Source organism: Nelumbo nucifera, chromosome 1 (assembly GCF_055504915.1).
Source record: "Nelumbo nucifera cultivar China Antique chromosome 1, China Antique-T2T, whole genome shotgun sequence".
NCBI lineage: Eukaryota > Viridiplantae > Streptophyta > Magnoliopsida > Proteales > Nelumbonaceae > Nelumbo > Nelumbo nucifera.
In genome coordinates, this window is record NC_142649.1 from 205,641,852 (window position 1) to 205,663,245 (window position 21,394).

The window sequence follows — 21,394 nt, forward strand, 5'->3', positions numbered from 1 at the left end:
ATCGAATTTGGATTGTAGTATGGATTAACATTAGGATTTAGGAAAAATCTTTGCAGCCGATCATATCATGTTTTTTCGTACCATCCAAATTCCCGATTGGTATCTTAGGGCGAGTGCCAATTTAGTACCCGAACTTTAAAATGCGATAATCTAATACTCGAATTTTCATTTTGTGACAATTTAGTACCCAGCATTAACTCATCGTCAATTAGAAGAATCACGTGATATCAGGTGTGGGTTAAATATTTTCAAAATACCAAAACTATCATTTACGAAAATATACAGACCATTTTACCCATCATGAAGCACGTTGTCTTCCTCTTCCTCTCATCTCATTGTTCAACTGTTGTATCAATGGTGGCATCAACAACATTCCTCTCCTCTTCCTCTTCCTCAAACCCAACTTCTCGTTGTCTTCCTCTTCCTCACATCCACTCCCTCCTTCTGCTCCTCCATGCTTACTACTATGGCCCCTTCCACCATTTTCCATAGATTCCTCGTTGTCATCGTCGTCATCTTTGTCATCTTCGTCGTCGCAATCCTCCTCTTCTTCATGACCTCTTCCAGTCCTCATCTTTAACCCCTCGGTCCCCCCTGCTTTAAGCCTTTTGGGTTGCTAATAACAAAAGGACCCTCGGACGAATGGAAGCAGTGTTGTTGTTGCTGATGATTTGTTGATTCCGCTGACACCTCCGATGGATGGTGGCCACCGCCAACTCCACCTCTCAGACCACCACCACCACATCTATTGTGGTAGGCACACATCTCCCTAAAGAAGAGATGCTTAGAATTGAGAAGCTTCCGGACATCCTCTTTCTCCCGTCTGTTGTGGTAGGCGCACATTCTCTGTAACGGAGATATCCTCTTTCTCCCGTCTACTCCACCGTCTTCCCTCGTGAATCCCTGCTCCTACTCATCGCTCAATGCCAGTTGCTGCGACTTCACTTTGGTGGCATAAGGAGGGCATCCATGTTGCTTCACAGACTGAGACTGCAAGTGATGATTGGCGTCTTGACCTGCAAATGACACCATTTGGGGGTGTTTTTGGTGGTGTTGGTGTTGGTGTTGGTGAGGATGGTGTTGCTATTGCGCTTGGTGTAGAGGCATCTCTAGCCCAAGCATCCCAGGAGACAGACTGGAGATCATTCCTCCCGCCATACCATTAACCTCCATCAAAGATCAAACCACTCCTACAAAGATAAAAACATAGGAGCTCAAACAACCAATGGCAAAAAGCTCTCTCCTTTTTGTTTCTTTTTCTTCGTTTCAAAGAATAATCTAAAAAAATAAAACAAAACCCAGTAACCAAATCTGATCTAAAAGACCCGGCAATGAAGGATTGAGAATTTGGGGTATTGAGAACCCAATTACTTTCTTTTTAGGTGTTTCCTTTCTCTTAATATGATCGGAGGAGCCTTAGTTTGATTATTCTGCAAAATGTTCTCAGAGTCAATTGTTTTTGTTTATTCGATTATCTTCTTACTTGACGATCATCAATTCTAATGTATTTAATATCTCTCTCTTTCTCTCTTTTTTTGATGGCTCGATGATTGTTTAATGTTGCCTATGGTGCAAAATTTTTATTGGTGTCTATTTTCTCCTCTGTTTGTTGATGTCCTCAATCTGATTGACCTTTAAATAATAGGAAAAGTATGAATTTCTATTTCAGTTTCCATATGTTCCTACGACATTCATTGTTTCACATTGGTGTGGTGGTTTTGTGTTGAAGTTTTAATCGTTGGACCATATAAAAGTTCTATTCGGATTATTGTCCATGAATATCATCCTCAGAAACTGTATGTGCTCATACATGTACAGAGCACATACAGTCGGAGATCGCCCAGACCACCACCGCCACAAGTCGGAGCATATACATGTACGGGAAGTAAGTGGTTCACTCGAAATAGCTGAGGGGTGAGGGGTAATTAGGTCTTTTTGTCTTCTAACTGACGGAGAGTTAACACTGAGTACTAAATTGTCGCAAAATGAAAGTTTAGATACTAGATTGCCACGTTTTAAAGTACGAATATTAAATTAGCACTCGGCCTAAAGTACAGGGTACCTATCGGGAATTTTCCCTAACATTAACATTGGAATTATCAAAATATTATAAATCACTAATAAAATAACTTAAAATAATTATGTATCATGGACAAAATGAATTGAAAAATAAATTATAAATTTAAAACTGTAACTTATTAATAAAATTATTAGTTTAAAATTGGACCAGACAGGCCAAAGTTGTTGTCTAGGTCAACAGTTCAATAGTTTAACTGGCTCAAGTCAGCAAATCGTTGACCAAATCAATGATTTTTTGCTAAAAAGTCATTTTAGGGTGAAATTGAACTGATTACTTTACCGATTCCTAGGTTTTTTGGTCCAACCATACAGTCTAATTCAGTTTTGAATATATAATATAAGATTGGAGTGTGGACAGATTCATATTTGATCCATTTATAAACAAACCAAATTTGAATTTAGACAAATAGATACCATTTTGCAACTGTATATTAAACTCCACATAGCCCTCATAATTTTGGGATTTGTCACTTACAAGGTATCAAATGATTGGTTGGTAAGGCCTCCTGCTACTTGTAGTAGAGGCTTGGGGTCGAATCCTACCTACATTAGGGTTGGGGTGGTATGGGTTTGGGGATGGGCTACCCCTAGCCCCATGTAGAAAAAAATGGTTGGTCATTTAACTCCCTAAACTAGTATTGTTTTTAAAACTCCAAAATGCCATAATTTTTTTTTATTTGTAGAATGATATTACCCTATTCCATACATATTGTCCGAAAAAAAAGTATTTGCAATAAGAACTTTTTAGCCAAAGGCCTATATCATTGAAATGGAACATACTTGAAAATCCAAGTGATGTGTAAAGGTTTCAACTAATATAAAGATATGGCATAGATTTTTTAGTTGAGATTAATTCAATGATCATAAAGACCACTTTGATGACCTAAATCTTTTGATTGATTTATTACATCATGCCGATGGGGTAAATTAGATGAAACCTTGGTACATCATTCAAATGCAATTCTATTAGATGGAATTTTGATACACCATTTGGATGGAGCAGATTCCTTGACTGATTTTTGGTTGCCATTTAGGTGTACAAGGTGGGCTCAAGTTGGGATTTCCACAAAAATTGAATGGGACTGACCTACAAGCTAAAGACAAAGCTGAAGCAGTGTAAATTTTATTGGATTTTCTCAAATAGTTTTAGTTTGACTCTTGCAAAATAGCTAGAGAGCTCTCTCTCTCTGGTCTCCACCCCATACAATCGATGGACTTTAGGCATGTTTGGGTGAGCCAAGAGATGGGCGGGGTTTCAATACTACAATTTGACATGCGAATAACTCAATGCTTCAAACCCATGATATCTAAATCTGTTCTTTCCTTTATGAATACATGTTCAATTTCTATAATTAGCTGTTTGTTTTTCAGTTTACTAGGTTGGTTAGTTTTCATGACTTCTGTTCAACATCAACTCCTTTAATTGAGCAAAAATCAATATATAGTCTTACACATACATAGTCTTTTTCCTTCTTTTTAATCATAATGGACAAAATGGTTTTAATTTGTAGTGTATTTGCATGGTCTATGTTAATGTCTATAAACTTCATTCTTGATTTCGTGGGTTTCATAATCTTGGGCTTTTATATAGACCTTAGACTAAAATTGGATATTGAATGGACTGTATCTGGACCTAGAAGGAAAACTTCAGTGGGCTAAGCTTGAATTCATCACCCGAGACTCATGTTTAGCTTAAGAACAACTTGAACCTAACTTAAGGTCAACTAGGAAAAGCTTGGCTTAGCCAAGCTCCCATCAAGGCCCTACAAACAATTAGTCTATTCTTTTTTTTCTTGGTAGAAGCTACTAATTTTTGTTGGCTTAATCCTTTTTCCACAAACAAATTGAGGACTTTTGTATGAATACCTTTTTTTCCACCATTCTTTTGTTAGAATGGCTGAGTTTGGAAGGAGTATAAATGCAAATATGTGGAATGCAAAACCTTATATTTTGTATATATTTACGCTGTACATATTTACATTTGTATTCTTTCCAAACTGAGCCAAAGTGATTTTGGGCACTTCACTTTTTTTTTCTAAAAGAACCAAAGGCATTCTTTCAACTAGAAAGTCAATTGTTAATCAAGCATATTAGTACTCTAAAATGATGTTTGTTTTACATTTGGCATTAGCGAAGAGTACCACACCCTTGATTAGTTGATCAATGTTTTATGTCAATGAATTCCTTAACCCGTGAAGTTAGAAAGACTATTTTGTTTCTTTTCATGTGGTGCATTGTTTCCAAAAGAAGGCCGAGAACCAAACTTGGCAAAAGATGCAACAATCATTTATTAACTACCATTCTATGGGGTAAAACGTTGGCAATGGTGGCTCCTGGTGGCATTCAGCATTCTCTTAGTTGCATGGTTTTTAAAACCGACTCGGAGGCCGAACCTTAGGGGTCTGATTACCAGGTCGAATGGTCGGCCTGTTCTGACAAAAAAATGAAAAGTGGTCAAAACTGTTTGAACGGTTAACCACCTGGATCAGCGGTTTGCTAACCAAAATCAACGGTTTTTATGGAAAATCGGGCTTTGAGGAAAACCAGAACCGGTCACCTGCTCGGTTCCCGGTTTTTCTGGTCTGACCGTCTGATCCGGTCCAATTTTGAAAACCATGCTTAGTTGTTGTGGGTCTTTCAGCTACTATATTTCCTGGGAAATACTACTATGATCAAGGTGGAAATAGTAAATGGATGATAACCCTTGTTCAAATTGCATATTTCCCACTCCTCCTCCCTCTCCTTTCTCAATCTTTTTGTGCCCCTTCCACCACCACCACCACCAACTCTGCCTCCTCACCGTTGTGTACTTGTTACTTGGCCTACTTCTAGCTAGTGACAACATGATGTATTCTTATGGCCTTCTTTACCTTATAGTCTCTACTTATGCCCTCATTTTTTGGTTTGAATTGGCTTTCAGTGCAATTCTGTCATTCTTCATTAACTCCCAAAAGCTAACAATATTGTTCATCAACTTTGTAGTCCTCCTCACCTTATCAGCCATCCTAATAGTAGTGCACATAGACTCGACAGCCCCGGTTGGAGTCTCCAAAGAAAAGTGTGTAATTGGATTCCTTTGCACCATTAGTGCATCAAATGCTTACACCCTACTGGTTTCCCTCATGCAACTTTCCTTTGAGAATGTCATAAGGAAGGAAGCATTCTTTGTAGTTCTAGAAATGTAGAGATATTCATATGTGGCCACTTGTGCATGCTTGGTTGGGTCTTTTCGCTAGTGGGAAATGGAGGGGGTCAAAGTTTTGGTTAGAAATTCCAAAGATTCGTGAACCCCCCACCACCAAAAAAAGAAAGAAAAAAAAATCTCTATCCATATTTCCCACATCAATAATTTTTGTTTAAAATTTGTCCACATAAAGCTTTATTTTTATTCTACCAAAAAGTGTTTGTTTTTATACTACAGGACCTGCTTGATTCACAATCAGAATCGGAATTAAAATTCCTTGAAATGGTCTATTCCCCTACTTGTTTAGTTCAAACAAGAATCATAATCGGCTAGAATGGATTCTCATTCCCAAGGGAGGGGGGAGGGAATGGTCATTCACTCCAATAGGGAATGTCATTCCATCAGGAATGGGAATTGGATCTTGTTCCATCCAACCAAATGGTTCAACTATTCTAATTCCAATTCCAGATCCTATTCATGCAAACCAAACAGACCCTTAGATATGTAACTAGATTTTCTTTTTTTTGCTTTTTCGTGGCTAAAATTTTCATTTAGCTCATTTTTTTGTTCTAAAAATATAAATTTGTAGAGTGCAAAACCTTGTATTTTATATTATTTTATATGTATTTGCACTATACATATTTGTATTTATACTCCTTCCAAACTAAGCCTATAGAAATCAAGGGAGTGAGACCTTTTTTATGAGATGCAACTTTGGGTAAGTGTAGGTTGAACCAAGGCTTGATGGTTTGGAATTTTTTTCAAATTAGATTTGCACCTTCTAAGTGTTTTGGGTGAGTTCACATTGGCGCATGTGCCCCACATCATATCTACACTGGGAACATGTCCCAATGACAAGTACGAGATATATTCCCAATACATGTTGAGATTGGCATGTGGGGCGCCTATGGGGTGCTGATGTGATCTTGTTCTGGACACCCACATTATATGCCACATGTAAGATTATTGGTTCATTTATAAAGTCCTATAGACTGTAGCTTGTAAAGGGTTATCGGAAAAATACAGACAAACCCAATACAGATTTTTGAATTCCATAGCAGACCTATAAACATTCAAAATGTCAAAACCCCCACTCTATATACCAATGCCTTCCTGTGAATTGACATCAATTCCGAGCTAGCACCTACCCCAATCGTACTTTGGGTCTAAAAATTCTGACCCTGAACTGAACCGTCATTCTCCCAAGGGTTATTAAATGGATCAAGTACACAACTTTACCATGTGGACACACCTATTTATGACATGTGGAGTAATCCCATGGTGAACCCAAACTATCCAATTGGGGATCATCCACTTCCACTTGATTGGCCTAATGTTTAATTTTATGTCTATGTCAATCATGTTGTCTTTATCTTGTATTAGTGGTTCTCCCAAGTCTCAACTAACCTAACCTACCAACTACCAACAAACCTTTTCTTAATTACTCAAAATTCTTTTTCATCTTTTAATCTTTTCTCAACTTCAATGGACAAAAAATCAATGTCTTGTATATGGGCAAAACCTCTACATGGTTACATGTTTGTCTTTTATGCTTGGGAAAAGATTTCTCCAACGTGGAATAGATGTATATCCTGAACCACTCCTACTAATGTGGTTATCAATCCAATTAATTGCATCACCAAAGTTGAGTGGTGCAAATTGCAAAAGAAGGTATCATGTAGAAGATTGAAGGGCTTTCAAACATGTTTTCATGTTCAGAATTTCTATTTCTAAGGCTTGGTTTGGAAAGAGTACAAATACTACAGTGTAAATACGTACAAAATAATATAAAATGCGAGGTTTTATTCTACATATTAGTATTTGTACTCTTAAATGGTTCTGTTCATGGGCCGGGTAACCCGATAGTCCGACCCGCACCTTGGTCGGGCTTGGACATGTAATTAGGCCTGCGGGCCTGACCTTGGGCCCAAAACACCAAGCCCAATTGTGTATCGGGCTGGGCTTGGGATTTGTAAAAGAATCTCGACCTGACCCATTTATATAATATAAAATATATAATATTTATTATAATATATATACATTAATAATTTAATATATATACATTTTTTATTTTTTTCTTTATAATCTCTTTCTCTCTTCAGCCGCTTCAGTAGCGGCATGAGCTATATACTTCGGGCTCAAGCCGGGCTCAGGCTTGGGTCTTAAAAAAATCTATTAATGCAGAGTGAAAGCCCGGCCCGAGCCTGACCCATTAACAGGTCAACTCCTAAATTGAGCCTAATAATTTGAGTTTGCTTGTATGAGCTCTATCCATTTAGAATGATTTTGTAATGGTGCCACTAAATTGACCTTGATGGCTTAGCGGTGGGAGGGTCTTAGAAACAACAAATTAGTCTGGACTCAGATCTAGTCCCCACACCAAACCCACAACACATTGTAGTTGTATATGGGGACTATCTCTTGTAGTTGTATATTATCATTTATGTTGTACGTTATCATTTAGGGGGAACACTCTATTGGGAGTAGGCCTGACTTAGGAGTTCAGCTTTAGTTAGGGATGGCAATTTTCCCCATTTCCTCGATCCCTGTGGGGATCTGCCCCATTCGGGGCAAGGATGGGGATGATTTTCCCCCCGCAGGGATGGGGAAATTTTCATCCCCGTTAATGGGGACAGGGTAGGGACGGGGAGAGCACTCCTCGCCCTATGGGGACCCCGATCCCTGCTTCCCCACTAATATACATGTATATATGTATGCATACGTTATATATGTAAATATGTAAACATACATCTATATATTAATATTTTAAAAAATATGGTTGAATATTTTCTAATACGATTGTAAATGTTAATTATTTTATTTTTATTTTTTTAAATAAAATAAAAAACAAAAACAAAATTGTTAGCATTATAAAGAATCACGAGGAATGGGGATCTCCGCGGGGATAGCGATCCCTGTGGGGATGGAGATGGGGATAAGCTTGTCCCCGTTAGCGGGGACAGGGATGGGGATTTCCGTGGGGACGGGGATGGGGAGAGGCTCCCTGTCCCCGCCCCACCCCGTTGCCATTCCTAGCTTTGGTCAGTGCAAAGCCCATTTGAACAACCTTTACAACCTTGCATTGAGAATATCTCCATGTTTACGTGCTTTATTTCATGGGGAGATATTCCAAATGCAAGGTTGCAAGAGATTGTTAGAACGGTGTGAGCACAAGCTTGCACTAAGTTGGGCTCCTGACTTAGACTTTGGGCACATGATTTGACTTTGTTTGGTGGTTTGGATGCAGATGCCCTTTGTGAATTGCAACAATCTTATGCAGATGCCCTAAGATTTTTGCTTTTACACTATCCTAGCCTAGTTAACCTTGGCTGTTGGGCCCCCAACAACCTATGCTATTGAGAGTGATTTTAGGTTAGACATGTTCACCAATTCACGCCCATATCTATGATTATAGTTAAAAATACTATTTTACCGTAACGTGGCATTTCCAAAAAAGTTCTCAACAGTAGAGGCGTTGGCCCCTAACAACCGAAGTTTTTTCCATCCTATCCCAAGGCTGAGACAATTAAATCAAAGCTCTTGATTTGTTGCCATGACGCCACCTTGAATTAAAATGAAGTGACTTATTAGTAGAGCCTCTAATTAAGGTGTAACCTAACCATGGGCAATTTTTGCAAACTCAATCAGTAACACCAATTTTTTCATTTCTCTAAATTGAAACTGAACCGGTACCACCAATTAAGTGGTCTATTGGTTTTAGTTTTTGACCAGTTCGATTCTTCAATTTTTTGGTTTTTTATATTTATAATATATATTATATAAATATATGTATAATATTATATTAAAAATAATAAATGATATATAATATATTATAAATATTTTGAAAAATATAATATATAATGTATTTATAAATATATTATTATAAACATAATATATATATATTTATATATAATGAATATATATTTATATATATATATACCAGTTAGTTCGATTAACCAAAAATCGAACCAGTCCTTTAGTTTTTCAAAAATACGAAACTGATCGATTTGATTAACCGGTCTCCCTAAAACTCCGCCCCTGGTCATGACTCCCCTGGTCTCCCTAAAACTCCGCCCCTGCCCCTAGCATCAAACAAAATTATAATTCTCTATCAAAAGACGCAAATATTTAAAATAATGTTTTACACATAAAACAAAAAAAAAACGGTTTGAATCTACGGTTACTTGGATATTAATATTGTACTGTACTCCATCAGTCATCATATAATGAGTGCCCCGATGTCCAGATGTTACAGCTGTGCCAATGGGCTTTAGTCAGACAAACCCCTGGTATAATTCATTAACAGTCCAAGCAACCCTGTCCATTGGCCAAGGCCCGGCCCAGGCCCAATAAATTATTGGTTGAATCACAAATCACAATCTGAATCATTTTCCTTATTTTTTTTAATCATTAAATGCCTCCCCTGGTCAAAGATTGTTTGTGACCACCCCGGATTGACCGCATTATTCTGCGTCTTGTTTTTATTTCTTTTTTTGGTAATTGCCAATTTGCCATAAGCATGTTCCAAGGATAAATCCGTCTGGCCGTTTTTGGAGTTTAGTTCAATTATGGTCCTCCCATCCTCCCATGATGATCACTTTTCTCACGTCAGATTGGAATCCCATTTACATCCTTTCCCCACATTTAATGGTTGGCAATCTGGCATTTATTAGTTCCCTCCCCAGTCCGCCTAGCGCCAATCATTAAATCGAGATCCCTGTAGATCTCCACCGTCGATCTGACCGAGTGGGTCCTGCATGGCTCGTTTATATCACGTCGTCTCGTCTATTACTGGAGCAATGGAATGAGGCAGGTGAGCAAGTACGTACAGTCACAGTCAGTGTATTGAATACCAAGAAAATTCTCTTTTCATGTCCTTTTTGTTCCCACCTGCAGAGGGATGTTCCTACGGTGCGTTGTGCAAACGTTGCTACTTGATCAAGATCTACCAACCGTTGGATTTTTCTCAACTACAATCCCACAATCTAGCCTTTGGTGGTGTATATGCTTTTCTTGCACGCTTTCTCTTAGCAACAAAATTCTTTAAAAGTGATAACTGAAAAAAGAAGGTGAAGGTGGTGAACTACTGAACTACCCAGTCTACCCTTTATCCAGGTGGGGCACGATGAGAGTGGACAAAACGGCTCAAATTGATCCCAATGATCGACGGCTCATATCATTCGAGTTCCTTACTCGATTGCCAAACAGAATATACTGAATCAGCTTTAGAGTTTGGATTGCTTCCACTACGCAGTAATGGAATTGATGGCTTGATGCTTTCATGCTTCTGCGGGCAACAGAACAAACATCGTCGGAGGAATGAATAGAAGCTGAGTAAAGGCTGAACCGTGGGTCTAGGCTTCCAGATTCAGACTGCAGCGGCCGTTATTCGAGGTTAGGGTTTCGACTTCCCAGTCCAGGCCCCCATGAATATCTCTTTCACTTGATTCTGATTTACATTGCATCTGCAATTGGATTTATGAAGATTAATTAATTTGGTTTTTAATTTATTGCAGCGGATTAGTGTTGTTGGGTTCTGAAGTCAGACAGCCTTGAAGTATAATATATTAATCTCCGGAAGAGTTTTCACAGTTTCAGGTGATTCATTAAATTTTTTTTACTGAAGCCACAGTTGATTGTCCAAATTAATGCAAAAGTCCAAGCGGGAGTGTGGGACCAGGTTTTTAATTTAATTTTTCCCTCTATACAGAACAGTACTCATCATCTCCCCGCTTCTCTGTATCTGTGACAGAAAGGCAAGGAATTAGCAGAAGAAAGAGACACAAACGTAAGACGATGCTATGAGCCTCAGACAGCGCCCAGCTGCGGCCGCCGCTCGCGGTGGTGGTCCGGACCCTGGCTCCGGCTACGGTTCCACCCCGCCACAAGCCAACGACTATGAAGAACCTTTCAACATCATCCCCGTCCACAACCTCCTTGCTGATCACCCCTCTCTCCGCTACCCCGAAGTCCGCGCCGCCGCTGCCGCACTGCGTGCCGTCGGCGACCTCCGTAAACCCCCATACGTCCAATGGCGCGACGGCATGGACCTCCTCGATTGGCTTGGAATCTTCTTCGGCTTCCAGCGCGACAACGTCCGCAACCAGAGAGAGCACATTGTGCTTCACCTAGCCAACGCCCAGATGCGCCTTCAACCCCCTCCCGATAACATCGACTCCCTCGACCACGCCGTCCTCCGTCGCTTCCGTCGCAAGCTCCTCAGGAATTACACGCGTTGGTGCTCTTACCTCGGCTGCAAATCTAATATATGGATCTCTGAACGCCGTGAATCCCCTTTCGATCAACGACGTGAGCTCCTCTACACATCCCTTTACGTCCTTATCTGGGGTGAAGCCGCCAATCTTCGCTTTGTCCCCGAATGCATTTGCTATATTTTCCACCACATGGCTGGGGAGCTTAATAAGATTCTCGAAGACTACATCGACGAGAACACGGGCCGAGCTGTGCTGCCTTCGATTTCTGGTGAGAACGCATTCTTGAACCGTGTTGTTACTCCTCTTTACCACACACTTAAGGCTGAGGTTGATAGCAGCCGTAACGGCACTGCCCCTCATTCCGCTTGGAGAAATTACGATGATATCAATGAGTACTTCTGGAGCCGGCGCTGCTTTCAGAAACTCAAGTGGCCTATTGATGAAGGCAGCAACTTCTTTGTAGTTAAGGGTAAAAGCAAGGGGGTGGGCAAGACAGGTTTTGTAGAGCAGAGATCATTCTGGAATATTTTTCGAAGCTTTGATCGACTGTGGATCATGCACATATTGTTCCTTCAGGCTGCCATTATTGTCGCATGGGAGGGGAAGGAATACCCCTGGACTGCGTTGGAGAGCCGTGATGTTCAGGTTCGGGTGCTTACTGTCTTCATCACTTGGGCGGGCCTACGTTTCCTTCAGTCGCTGCTTGATGCTTGTACCCAGTACAGTCTGGTATCAAGAGAGACGTTGTGGCTTGGGGTGAGGATGGTTCTAAAGAGCATTGTTGCCACGGTATGGGCTGTTGTATTTGGTATTCTCTATGGAAGGATTTGGTCGCAGAGGAATTCTGATCATAGGTGGTCTGCCGAGGCAAACCGCAGGATGGTGACTTTCCTTGAGGCTTCATTTGTTTTTATAATCCCAGAGTTGCTGTCATTGGCTCTTTTTATTCTCCCATGGGTTCGGAATTTCCTTGAGGGCACAAATTGGAGGATCTTCTATATCTTGACTTGGTGGTTTCAGAGCAAGGCCTTTGTAGGTCGTGGCCTTAGGGAAGGTCTAGTGGACAACATAAAGTATTCCATGTTCTGGGTTGTAGTTCTTGCTTCGAAGTTTACTTTCAGTTACTTTCTCCAGATCAAGCCCATGGTTGCTCCGACTAAGGCTGTTTTGAATCTCAGGAATGTGCATTACACCTGGCATAAATTTTTTGATGATACAAACAGGCTTGCAGTGGGGTTGTTGTGGCTTCCAGTGGTTTTGATTTACCTCATGGATTTGCAGATCTGGTATTCAATCTTTTCCTCCTTTGTTGGTGTAATGGTTGGATTGTTCTCACACCTGGGTGAGATTCGGAATATCCAGCAGCTGAGGCTGAGGTTCCAGTTCTTTGCTGGTGCAATGCAATTTAATCTCATGCCACAGGAGCAGCTGCTGAATGCACGAGGGACGCTAAAGAGCAAGTTGATTGATGCCATTCATCGATTGAAGTTGCGCTATGGGCTGGGCCGGCCCTACAAGAAGATTGAATCAAACCAGGTTGAGGGGTACAGATTTGCCTTGTTATGGAATGAAATAATTGAAACTTTCAGAGAAGAAGACATTATAAGTGACCAGGAGTTGGAGCTCTTGGAACTGACACCAAACACTTGGAATATTAGGGTCATACGCTGGCCATGTTTGCTCCTGTGCAATGAGCTGCTTCTTGCTCTCAGCCAGGCAAAAGAGTTGGTGGATGCACCCGATAAATGGGTTTGGTACAAAATTTGCAAGAACGAGTACAGGAGATGTGCAGTAGTGGAAGCTTATGATAGCACCAAATACTTGCTCCTAGACATTGTCAAGGATAACACTGAAGAGCATTCCATTCTTAGAAGCATTTTCCTTGAGATTGATCAGGCACTTCAGTTGGAGAAGTTCACAAAGACCTACAAGACAACTGTATTGCCACAGATACATACTAAATTGATATCTCTTCTGGATCTCCTAGCCAAGCCTAAGAAAGATGTAGCCCAAATAGTGAATGTATTGCAGGCCCTCTATGAGATATATATTAAAGATTTCCCAAAGGAGAAGAGGACCATAGACCTGCTGAGACAGGATGGTTTGATGCCTGAGAGGCACACAGGGTTGCTTTTTGAGAATGCTGTTGAGTTGCCTGAAGATGCCTCTTTCTATCGGCAGGTGCGACGTTTGAAGACTATTCTTACATCTAGGGACTCGATGCATAACATCCCAAAGAATCTTGAGGCGAGACGACGCATAGCCTTTTTTAGCAATTCCCTGTTTATGAACATGCCCCATGCTCCTCAAGTTGAGAAAATGATGGCATTCAGTGTTCTAACTCCTTATTACAATGAGGAAGTCCTATACAGCAAAGAACAACTAAGGACTGAGAATGAAGATGGAATTTCTACTCTGTTTTATTTGCAGAAGATTTATGATGATGAATGGGCTAACTTCATAGAACGAATGCACAGAGAGGGGGTGAAGGATGAGAAAGAGATTTGGACAGATAGGTTGAGAGACCTCCGTCTTTGGGCATCATACAGAGGTCAAACGCTATCTCGCACTGTAAGGGGAATGATGTATTACTACAAGGCTCTCAAGATGCTGGCATTTCTTGATTCTGCATCTGAGATGGACATTCGGGAAGGATCGCAAGAACTTTCTTCTGTTGGTCCAATGAAACGAGATGGCAATGTGGATGATCTGGGCTCAGCTCCATCCTCACGAAATTTGAGCCGTGCAAGTAGTGGTGAAAATCTGTTATTCAAAGGTCATGAATATGGGACTGCATTGATGAAATACACATATGTAGTTGCCTGCCAAATTTATGGGACTCAAAAGGCAAAGAAAGATCCACGTGCTGAGGAGATTCTGTATTTGATGAAGAACAATGAAGCCCTTCGAGTTGCCTATGTTGACGAGGTTCAGACAGGGAGGGATGAAAAGGATTATTATTCAGTTCTTGTGAAATATGACCAGGATTTACAAAAGGAGGTGGAAATATACCGGATCATGTTGCCTGGTCCCTTGAAGCTTGGAGAGGGTAAACCAGAGAATCAAAACCATGCTATTATATTCACTCGTGGTGATGCAGTTCAAACAATTGACATGAACCAAGACAACTATTTTGAGGAGGCCCTCAAGATGCGGAATCTATTGGAGGAATACAGAAGCTACTATGGTCTTCGGAAGCCAACTCTCTTGGGAGTCCGTGAACACATCTTCACTGGTTCTGTCTCCTCACTTGCTTGGTTCATGTCTGCTCAAGAGACAAGCTTTGTTACATTGGGACAGCGTGTTCTGGCAAACCCTCTCAAGGTCCGAATGCACTATGGCCACCCTGATGTGTTTGATAGATTCTGGTTCTTGACTCGGGGTGGCATCAGTAAGGCCTCCAGAGTGATAAACATCAGTGAAGACATATTTGCAGGCTTCAATTGCACACTACGGGGTGGTAATGTTACACACCATGAATACATCCAGGTAGGTAAGGGAAGGGATGTTGGGTTGAATCAAGTATCAATGTTTGAGGCCAAGGTTGCTAGTGGCAATGGTGAACAGGTTTTGAGCAGGGATGTGTACCGGTTGGGTCATAGACTGGACTTCTTCCGAATGCTCTCATTCTTCTATACTACTGTGGGCTTCTATTTTAATACAATGATGGTGGTCCTGACTGTTTTTGCATTTGTTTGGGGCCGCCTTTATCTGGCTCTCAGTGGAATAGAGAAGTCCATGATTCAAAGTTCAAATAACAATAAAGCACTTGGTACAATCCTGAATCAGCAATTCATTATCCAGGTAGGTCTTTTTACTGCTCTCCCCATGATTGTGGAAAATTCTCTTGAACATGGGTTCCTTAATGCAATCTGGGATTTCTTGACAATGCAACTCCAGCTTGCATCTGTATTTTACACATTCTCAATGGGGACCCGTACACATTTCTTTGGCCGGACAATTCTTCACGGTGGTGCAAAATATCGGGCCACTGGGCGTGGTTTTGTTGTGCAGCACAAGAGCTTTTCTGAGAACTATCGACTTTATGCCCGTAGCCATTTTGTCAAGGCAATTGAACTTGGAGTGGTTCTGACAATTTATGCCTCATACAGCTCTCTTGCCAAGGACACTTTTGTTTACATAGCCATGACAATATCAAGTTGGTTTTTGGTAGTATCATGGATCATGGCTCCCTTTGTGTTTAATCCTTCTGGATTTGATTGGTTAAAGACTGTATACGACTTTGATGACTTTATGAATTGGATATGGTATCGTAGTGGGGTAGGCACTAAAGCTGATCAGAGCTGGGAAACATGGTGGTATGAAGAGCAGGATCATTTAAGAACCACAGGTCTTTGGGGGAAACTATTAGAAATAATCTTAGATCTTCGCTTTTTCTTTTTTCAGTATGGGGTTGTATACAATCTAGGCATTGCCAATGGGCATACAGGGATTGGTGTTTACTTGTTTTCATGGATTGGTATAGTTGTGCTCATTGGAATTTACGTGATAATTGCATATGCTCGAGACAGATATGCAGCAAAAGAACATATCTATTATCGGCTGGTTCAGCTCCTCGTTACTGTGGCTACAGTACTTGTCATCATTCTCTTGCTGAAATTCACCCATTTCAAGTTCATTGATATTCTCACAAGCTTGTTGGGATTTATCCCTACAGGTTGGGGACTAATATCCATAGCCCAGGTTTTCAGGCCCTTTCTAAAGTCTACTGTAGTGTGGGAGATTGTGGTGTCTATTGCTCGTATGTACGACATACTTTTTGGAGTAATTGTTATGGCCCCTGTGGCTTTTCTTTCATGGATGCCTGGATTCCAGTCTATGCAGACAAGAATCCTCTTCAATGAAGCATTCAGTAGGGGACTTCAGATATCTCGTATTCTAACAGGCAAAAAATCCAATGAGAAATTGTGATTTGAGGTAATTCTTTGTTGACATCTTTTGAGACTTGTTTTCTGAAGTTCTATCTATGCTTCTTTTGTGCTAGTGTTTTTGAATAAAATGGAGTTGCTACTTGAGTGGCTGCAATTTTACATCTGAAACTTGGATTAGTATTTGTGTCTTTTTTTTTAATATTTTAACTGTGGATAAATTAGGACTAAACTTGTTCTCACATGGTTGTTGAATGGAGCCATATTCAAGTGAGCTATTGACATTCATAATCCTTTCTGCTGTTGAGAAGCAAAGGCCTAGTGCTTAGTATTTAGTATATAGAACCTCTGCTTGAATTTACAGGTGGCACTAACCATATTCTGCAATTATTTTGAACCTTAGTAATTTTGTAACTTTCAGGCTATGGTTATACTATTATTTGTGCATGTTTCATTGTGGTTATTCTTATTTCCATTTGTCAGTCAAGACCTTACATCTTGTATACCTTCAATAAGTTTCCTGTTATTAACAAATTAATTTTGTTCATTTCTGCAAAATTATCCAATTACAGGGCTCCCAGCACCATCTTCTTTAGATTATGATTTTAAGGTTTTTTTTTTTTCTTTTTCTTTTTCATACTTTTTGGTACAGTGTGTCAAAGAAACTTGGGAAGTATGCATCACCCACATGTCGAAGGTTAGACTAAGGTGGCTAATTGTGGTGTTCAAGATATATTTCATGAATCGGTGGGAGAGAGGATAAAATAACCTGATCATTTTTTGTCAGAATCTGAAATTTCCTTTATATGTTATTGTAATAGTACCATTTAGGAGGTTTTCCTTTGAAACCTAGTCATGTCTATCATTTGGTGCATGCCCCTAATATTTCGAAGATGGGTATAAAGATGGTAAAAAGAATTGAAAAATCATGAGGGATTTCTTATAAGGACCTAGTAGTACCAAAAAGATTATTTTCTAAGTTGGGAGAAAGGTGTGCACTAAAATCGAGGATGGGAAGCTAGGTCTTGGAAAGGTGATTGCTAAACACCTTATGAGAAAATGGTTGTGGAGATTTTCTATTGAGGAGTGGAATCTTTGGCATTCAGTTACCAAGATTCAAGAGCAAATATGGATTGAACACTAATGGCTGGGGAGCAGGATGCACAACAGGGTCAGACTAAGGTGCCTTTTGAATCCTCTTGCCTCAATTCACCCTTTGTTTGGCAGGTTCATTATATAGGATCCAGTAACTAGTGTGATTGGATTGGAAGGTTGTGTTTCTTGGAGGATTATGAGATAATGAGTGCAGATTTCATTTCCCTCACATACCCGAAAGGCAATATTCTAAGAATTCTGATCATACTCCAATTCATGGGGGGACTAAATCATGTTGATTTGGAAAAGGTTGTAAATATAGAAGTGAAACCTCTGGGATTTAAAGTTGGAAGGGGTATACCCAATACCTCTAAGGGATACTGATGTTGGTCCTGAAGAAAATATTTCAAGGTCCGAAGACATTAGCGATGGACAGAAATCTGATGGACTTGCAAGAGTCATTAATGGTAAGGGTGAAGCTTTGGAAGTAGACCAACTTTTAAGAAGAAAACAATGTTAGAATTGGAAAGGATTGATGAGAAGAGTAAGGATTTGTTGGATCTCAGAAAGGATAATCTCAGTCAGAAGATTCAAAAATCAAAAAAGGAACCTATATTGGTGTCAAAGGTATTTAAGTGCACCACTTGTGCACTAAAGGCGAAAGGTGATACAACCCAGTTCAGCTTCAAAATGAGCCCATAAGAAAGATCAGCTTCAAAATCAATTAACCATTCATAATCATTCCTCAGATCATGTGCCGACGGAAAATACACTTGAAAAGGTCCTTGCATAACTAATCTTTAATTTAGAAATGGGGTTTAGAACCAAAATTCATCAAACCCCAATTCAAGGGATGGGGTTGTTTTCCCTAGAGTCATTTCCAAGGAAACCAAGCCCAGTGGCAGAGGCTGTTTTCATTGTGATCTCATCAAGAAAATGGTCAAATCTACGTTCTTCATTGTGGTCTACTTTCATATTTCCTCAAGTGGGTCTTACATGACATCACACTACACTATCTAAAGATAGTGTATTGGGGGGGGGGGATTATCACACCACATTGAAAATGGAAATGACCTAAGTGCGCATTTAATTTGACCACCTATGATCCTGTAAAAAATGTGACCGGATTCTGTGCTCATTTATTGAGATGGTACTCTATTAATATATACATTAGTCTCTAACAAGACAATGATGTGGTTTTTCAGGTTTGGAGATAGAACATGGTGTAGAAGGTCTTTTAAAGTTAAGAAAGGTTGGAGATTATTTCCATCTATTGAAGTTCTTAAGCGTGGATAGTAGTACTGTGGCTGCTGCCATATTCTTCCCATCCAGTGCCATTGGAGGGCAGACTTGAGCATTTCTTGATCTTTGGCTGCATCTTCCCTTTAATGCTGTAATTAATGAATTCACTAATCCGTTCGTGTGAGATTCTTTATCTGAGCAGATTGTAATTAATTTCACTAGAGGCCTTTTTGTTTGCTCTGGTCGACATCTTTGTGGTTTTTTGAGGTTCGGCTTATGTCAAATTTCTCCTGCTGAGTGCCAGCTTAGTGTGGCAGTTATGGGAAGCACTTTATTATTTCTCTCTTCCTCAGTTCACTCCATCTGTCTTCCAGCTGCTGTAAGACTACCAGCCTACCACTTGCCTGTACGTTTACAGGTGGAAATATGGAACATTGCTCCCTATTCCTCTTCACTCATTGCAAAAAAAGAAAACACAGATGATCTCTCAATCTGTAAGTGACTATTTTTCCTTTGCCCTGCATATCTGAAAATTGTATTGACAGTTCTTTAGGTTGACAGGAGTTTCATTGCGAGAAAATATTTTTGTATGGAGTGGATTTGGATGGCTGCAATCTCATGTACACTTTGTCATCCTACCGTATTCATTAATGAAATTACTGGCTTCTGAGTTCTGAATCTTCTGATTTACACTGGACATTACTTGTTGCCTGGCATGTGAAGCACAATTCAATGAATGAATGAATGAAAGAGGAAAGGGAAAATTCAAAATGCACAATTTGCCTCCAAAGGGCTTATTTCCAGTCTCCACTTTTAACCCCCTTCTTTTCTCCTTCAAATTCCAACAGCAAAGCCTCTCCAATATTGTTATTGCAAGAATCCCAGACCTAAAAGTTTCATAGCGAATGCCAAAACCCAAAAGTCATATGCAAGTTCCTCCATTTTTATCAACAAAAGTAAATAAAAGAAAAAATATCAAATGAATCATAATAAGAATCTAATGGTTCAAAGTATCATATGATGATGCTTCATACTTGATTTGTATAGGCAACCTCAAAAGCTAATTTGTATTTGCAAATTCCTCCAACGGGCATCTTCGCAATCGTTGATAACCTTCGTTGAGATGTTTATTCACCATCCTTTGTTCCCTAATCAACCCCCTAACTATACGCCTGGCTTATAACACCTTTCCTTGTCAAAGCCGCATTATAGAACAAATAAGGCTCCATTTGGAAGGAGTACAAATACAAATGTATAGAGTGCCAAACTTTGTATTTTGTATTACTTTTGTATGTATTGTACATATTTGTATTTGTACTCTTCCAAACTGAGCCTAAATAAATAAATAAAAGTGTATTATTTGGCAATATAGAGTCCAGTCTCTCTTCATCTTATATATAGGTGTGAAACGGGCTGGACTACCCACCCTCTCACTCAGCTTGGTTCGGCTCTGTTTCAATCGAGCTTTGAGCCGAGTTTGAGCCCAATTTACAGGTTCATTTAATAATTGAGTCGAGTTTGAGCTTAATAATAATAATAATAATAATTATTATTATTATTATTATATTTTTATTTTTATATACAATAATAACTAATTATTATAATTCTTAATTTTTTAAATATCAAATAATTTTTTATTTTTATATAACATTTTTTCTCAAGTCAAACTCGAGCTCAAGGTTCTAGCTCGAACTCAAGCCTTGTACTCACTTGGCGAGCCGAGCTCGAGCCTCGTACTATTCGGCTCGGCTCAAATCCACCCCTACTCACAATCATGGCCCAGGGGCTACAGTGTCATGCTAGGTCTAGTCCCTTTCCAATGGCTATTTTAGCTTTTAGGGGGCATAAATGACTTAAGTGCCCCCCAACAACAATAAAAAACAGTTAGTTTCGGGATATTTTTTGTATTTAAACATTAGACATTGGAGATCTTAAATTCTCAAAACACCCCCTAATTTTGGAACTATGTACATGTTTCAAAGATTGGTTGGGTGAGGATATATTATAAGATTGAGAATGACATAATACTTCACCCAATGGAATAGTAAAAGATGCAAACGATAATCAAGGAGATGCAATGTGAAGGCCCACTAATTGTATAAAATTTGTAATATTATTATAAATTTTGATTTTCAATTTTATTTGTTTAATTGTAATCGAAATCATTTGTGTTTTTTTTTAATTCTATTGCAAATTTTTATTTTTCAATTTTAATTGTATTATTGACCTTTTTTTAATCTAGAAATAGGGCTATAAATAGATTGAATCAAATTGAATATAGGTAGATCCAAAATTGTCTCTTTTACATTTGAATTTGACAGATCGTATCCATCGGATTTTTTTATTGGATTTGAATCAAACTTGGAGCGCAATCGGATAGAGTGTAGGGATGGATCCACATTTGATTCAATTATACATGGTTTGAACTTGGATCTTCATTAATTGGATCAAATTCAAATTTAGACAATTGGGCATACATTGACCTCGCAACATGGTACATGTTCCAAAGCAGATGTCAATTCAATTGGGCGTGGGTTAAAGCACTATTTGGGGGAAGGAAACAGTGCTTATAAAGAGTTATAATTATTTGATTTAACTTAAGTCGTGATGGTTCCATGGTCTAGTGGTTAGGACATTGGACTCTGAATCCAGTAACCCGAGTTCAAATCTCGGTGGAACCTTTTAAATAT

The 21,394-nt window shown here is 39.5% G+C and overlaps 2 non-coding genes and 2 pseudogenes across 3 annotated transcripts; all 4 read left to right on the forward strand.

The window, feature by feature from the left end:
* Window positions 1-923: 923 nt before the first annotated feature.
* Window positions 924-5,315, forward strand: LOC148804399 (putative purine permease 11 pseudogene; annotated as a pseudogene).
* A 5,151-nt stretch (window positions 5,316-10,466) lies between these two features.
* Window positions 10,467-19,866, forward strand: LOC104609880 (callose synthase 12 pseudogene; annotated as a pseudogene). The gene is made up of 4 exons (XR_016080977.1): window positions 10,467-10,657; window positions 10,780-10,861; window positions 11,016-16,416; window positions 18,668-19,866. The product of XR_016080977.1 is annotated as a callose synthase 12 pseudogene (transcript).
* LOC148804400 (small nucleolar RNA J33) lies at window positions 14,048-14,127 on the forward strand. The gene has a single exon (XR_016081754.1). It is a non-coding gene; the product is annotated as a small nucleolar RNA J33 (small nucleolar RNA).
* Window positions 19,867-21,313: 1,447 nt separating the features above from the next.
* TRNAQ-CUG (transfer RNA glutamine (anticodon CUG)) lies at window positions 21,314-21,385 on the forward strand. The gene has a single exon. It is a non-coding gene; the product is annotated as a tRNA-Gln (tRNA).
* Window positions 21,386-21,394: the final 9 nt, after the last annotated feature.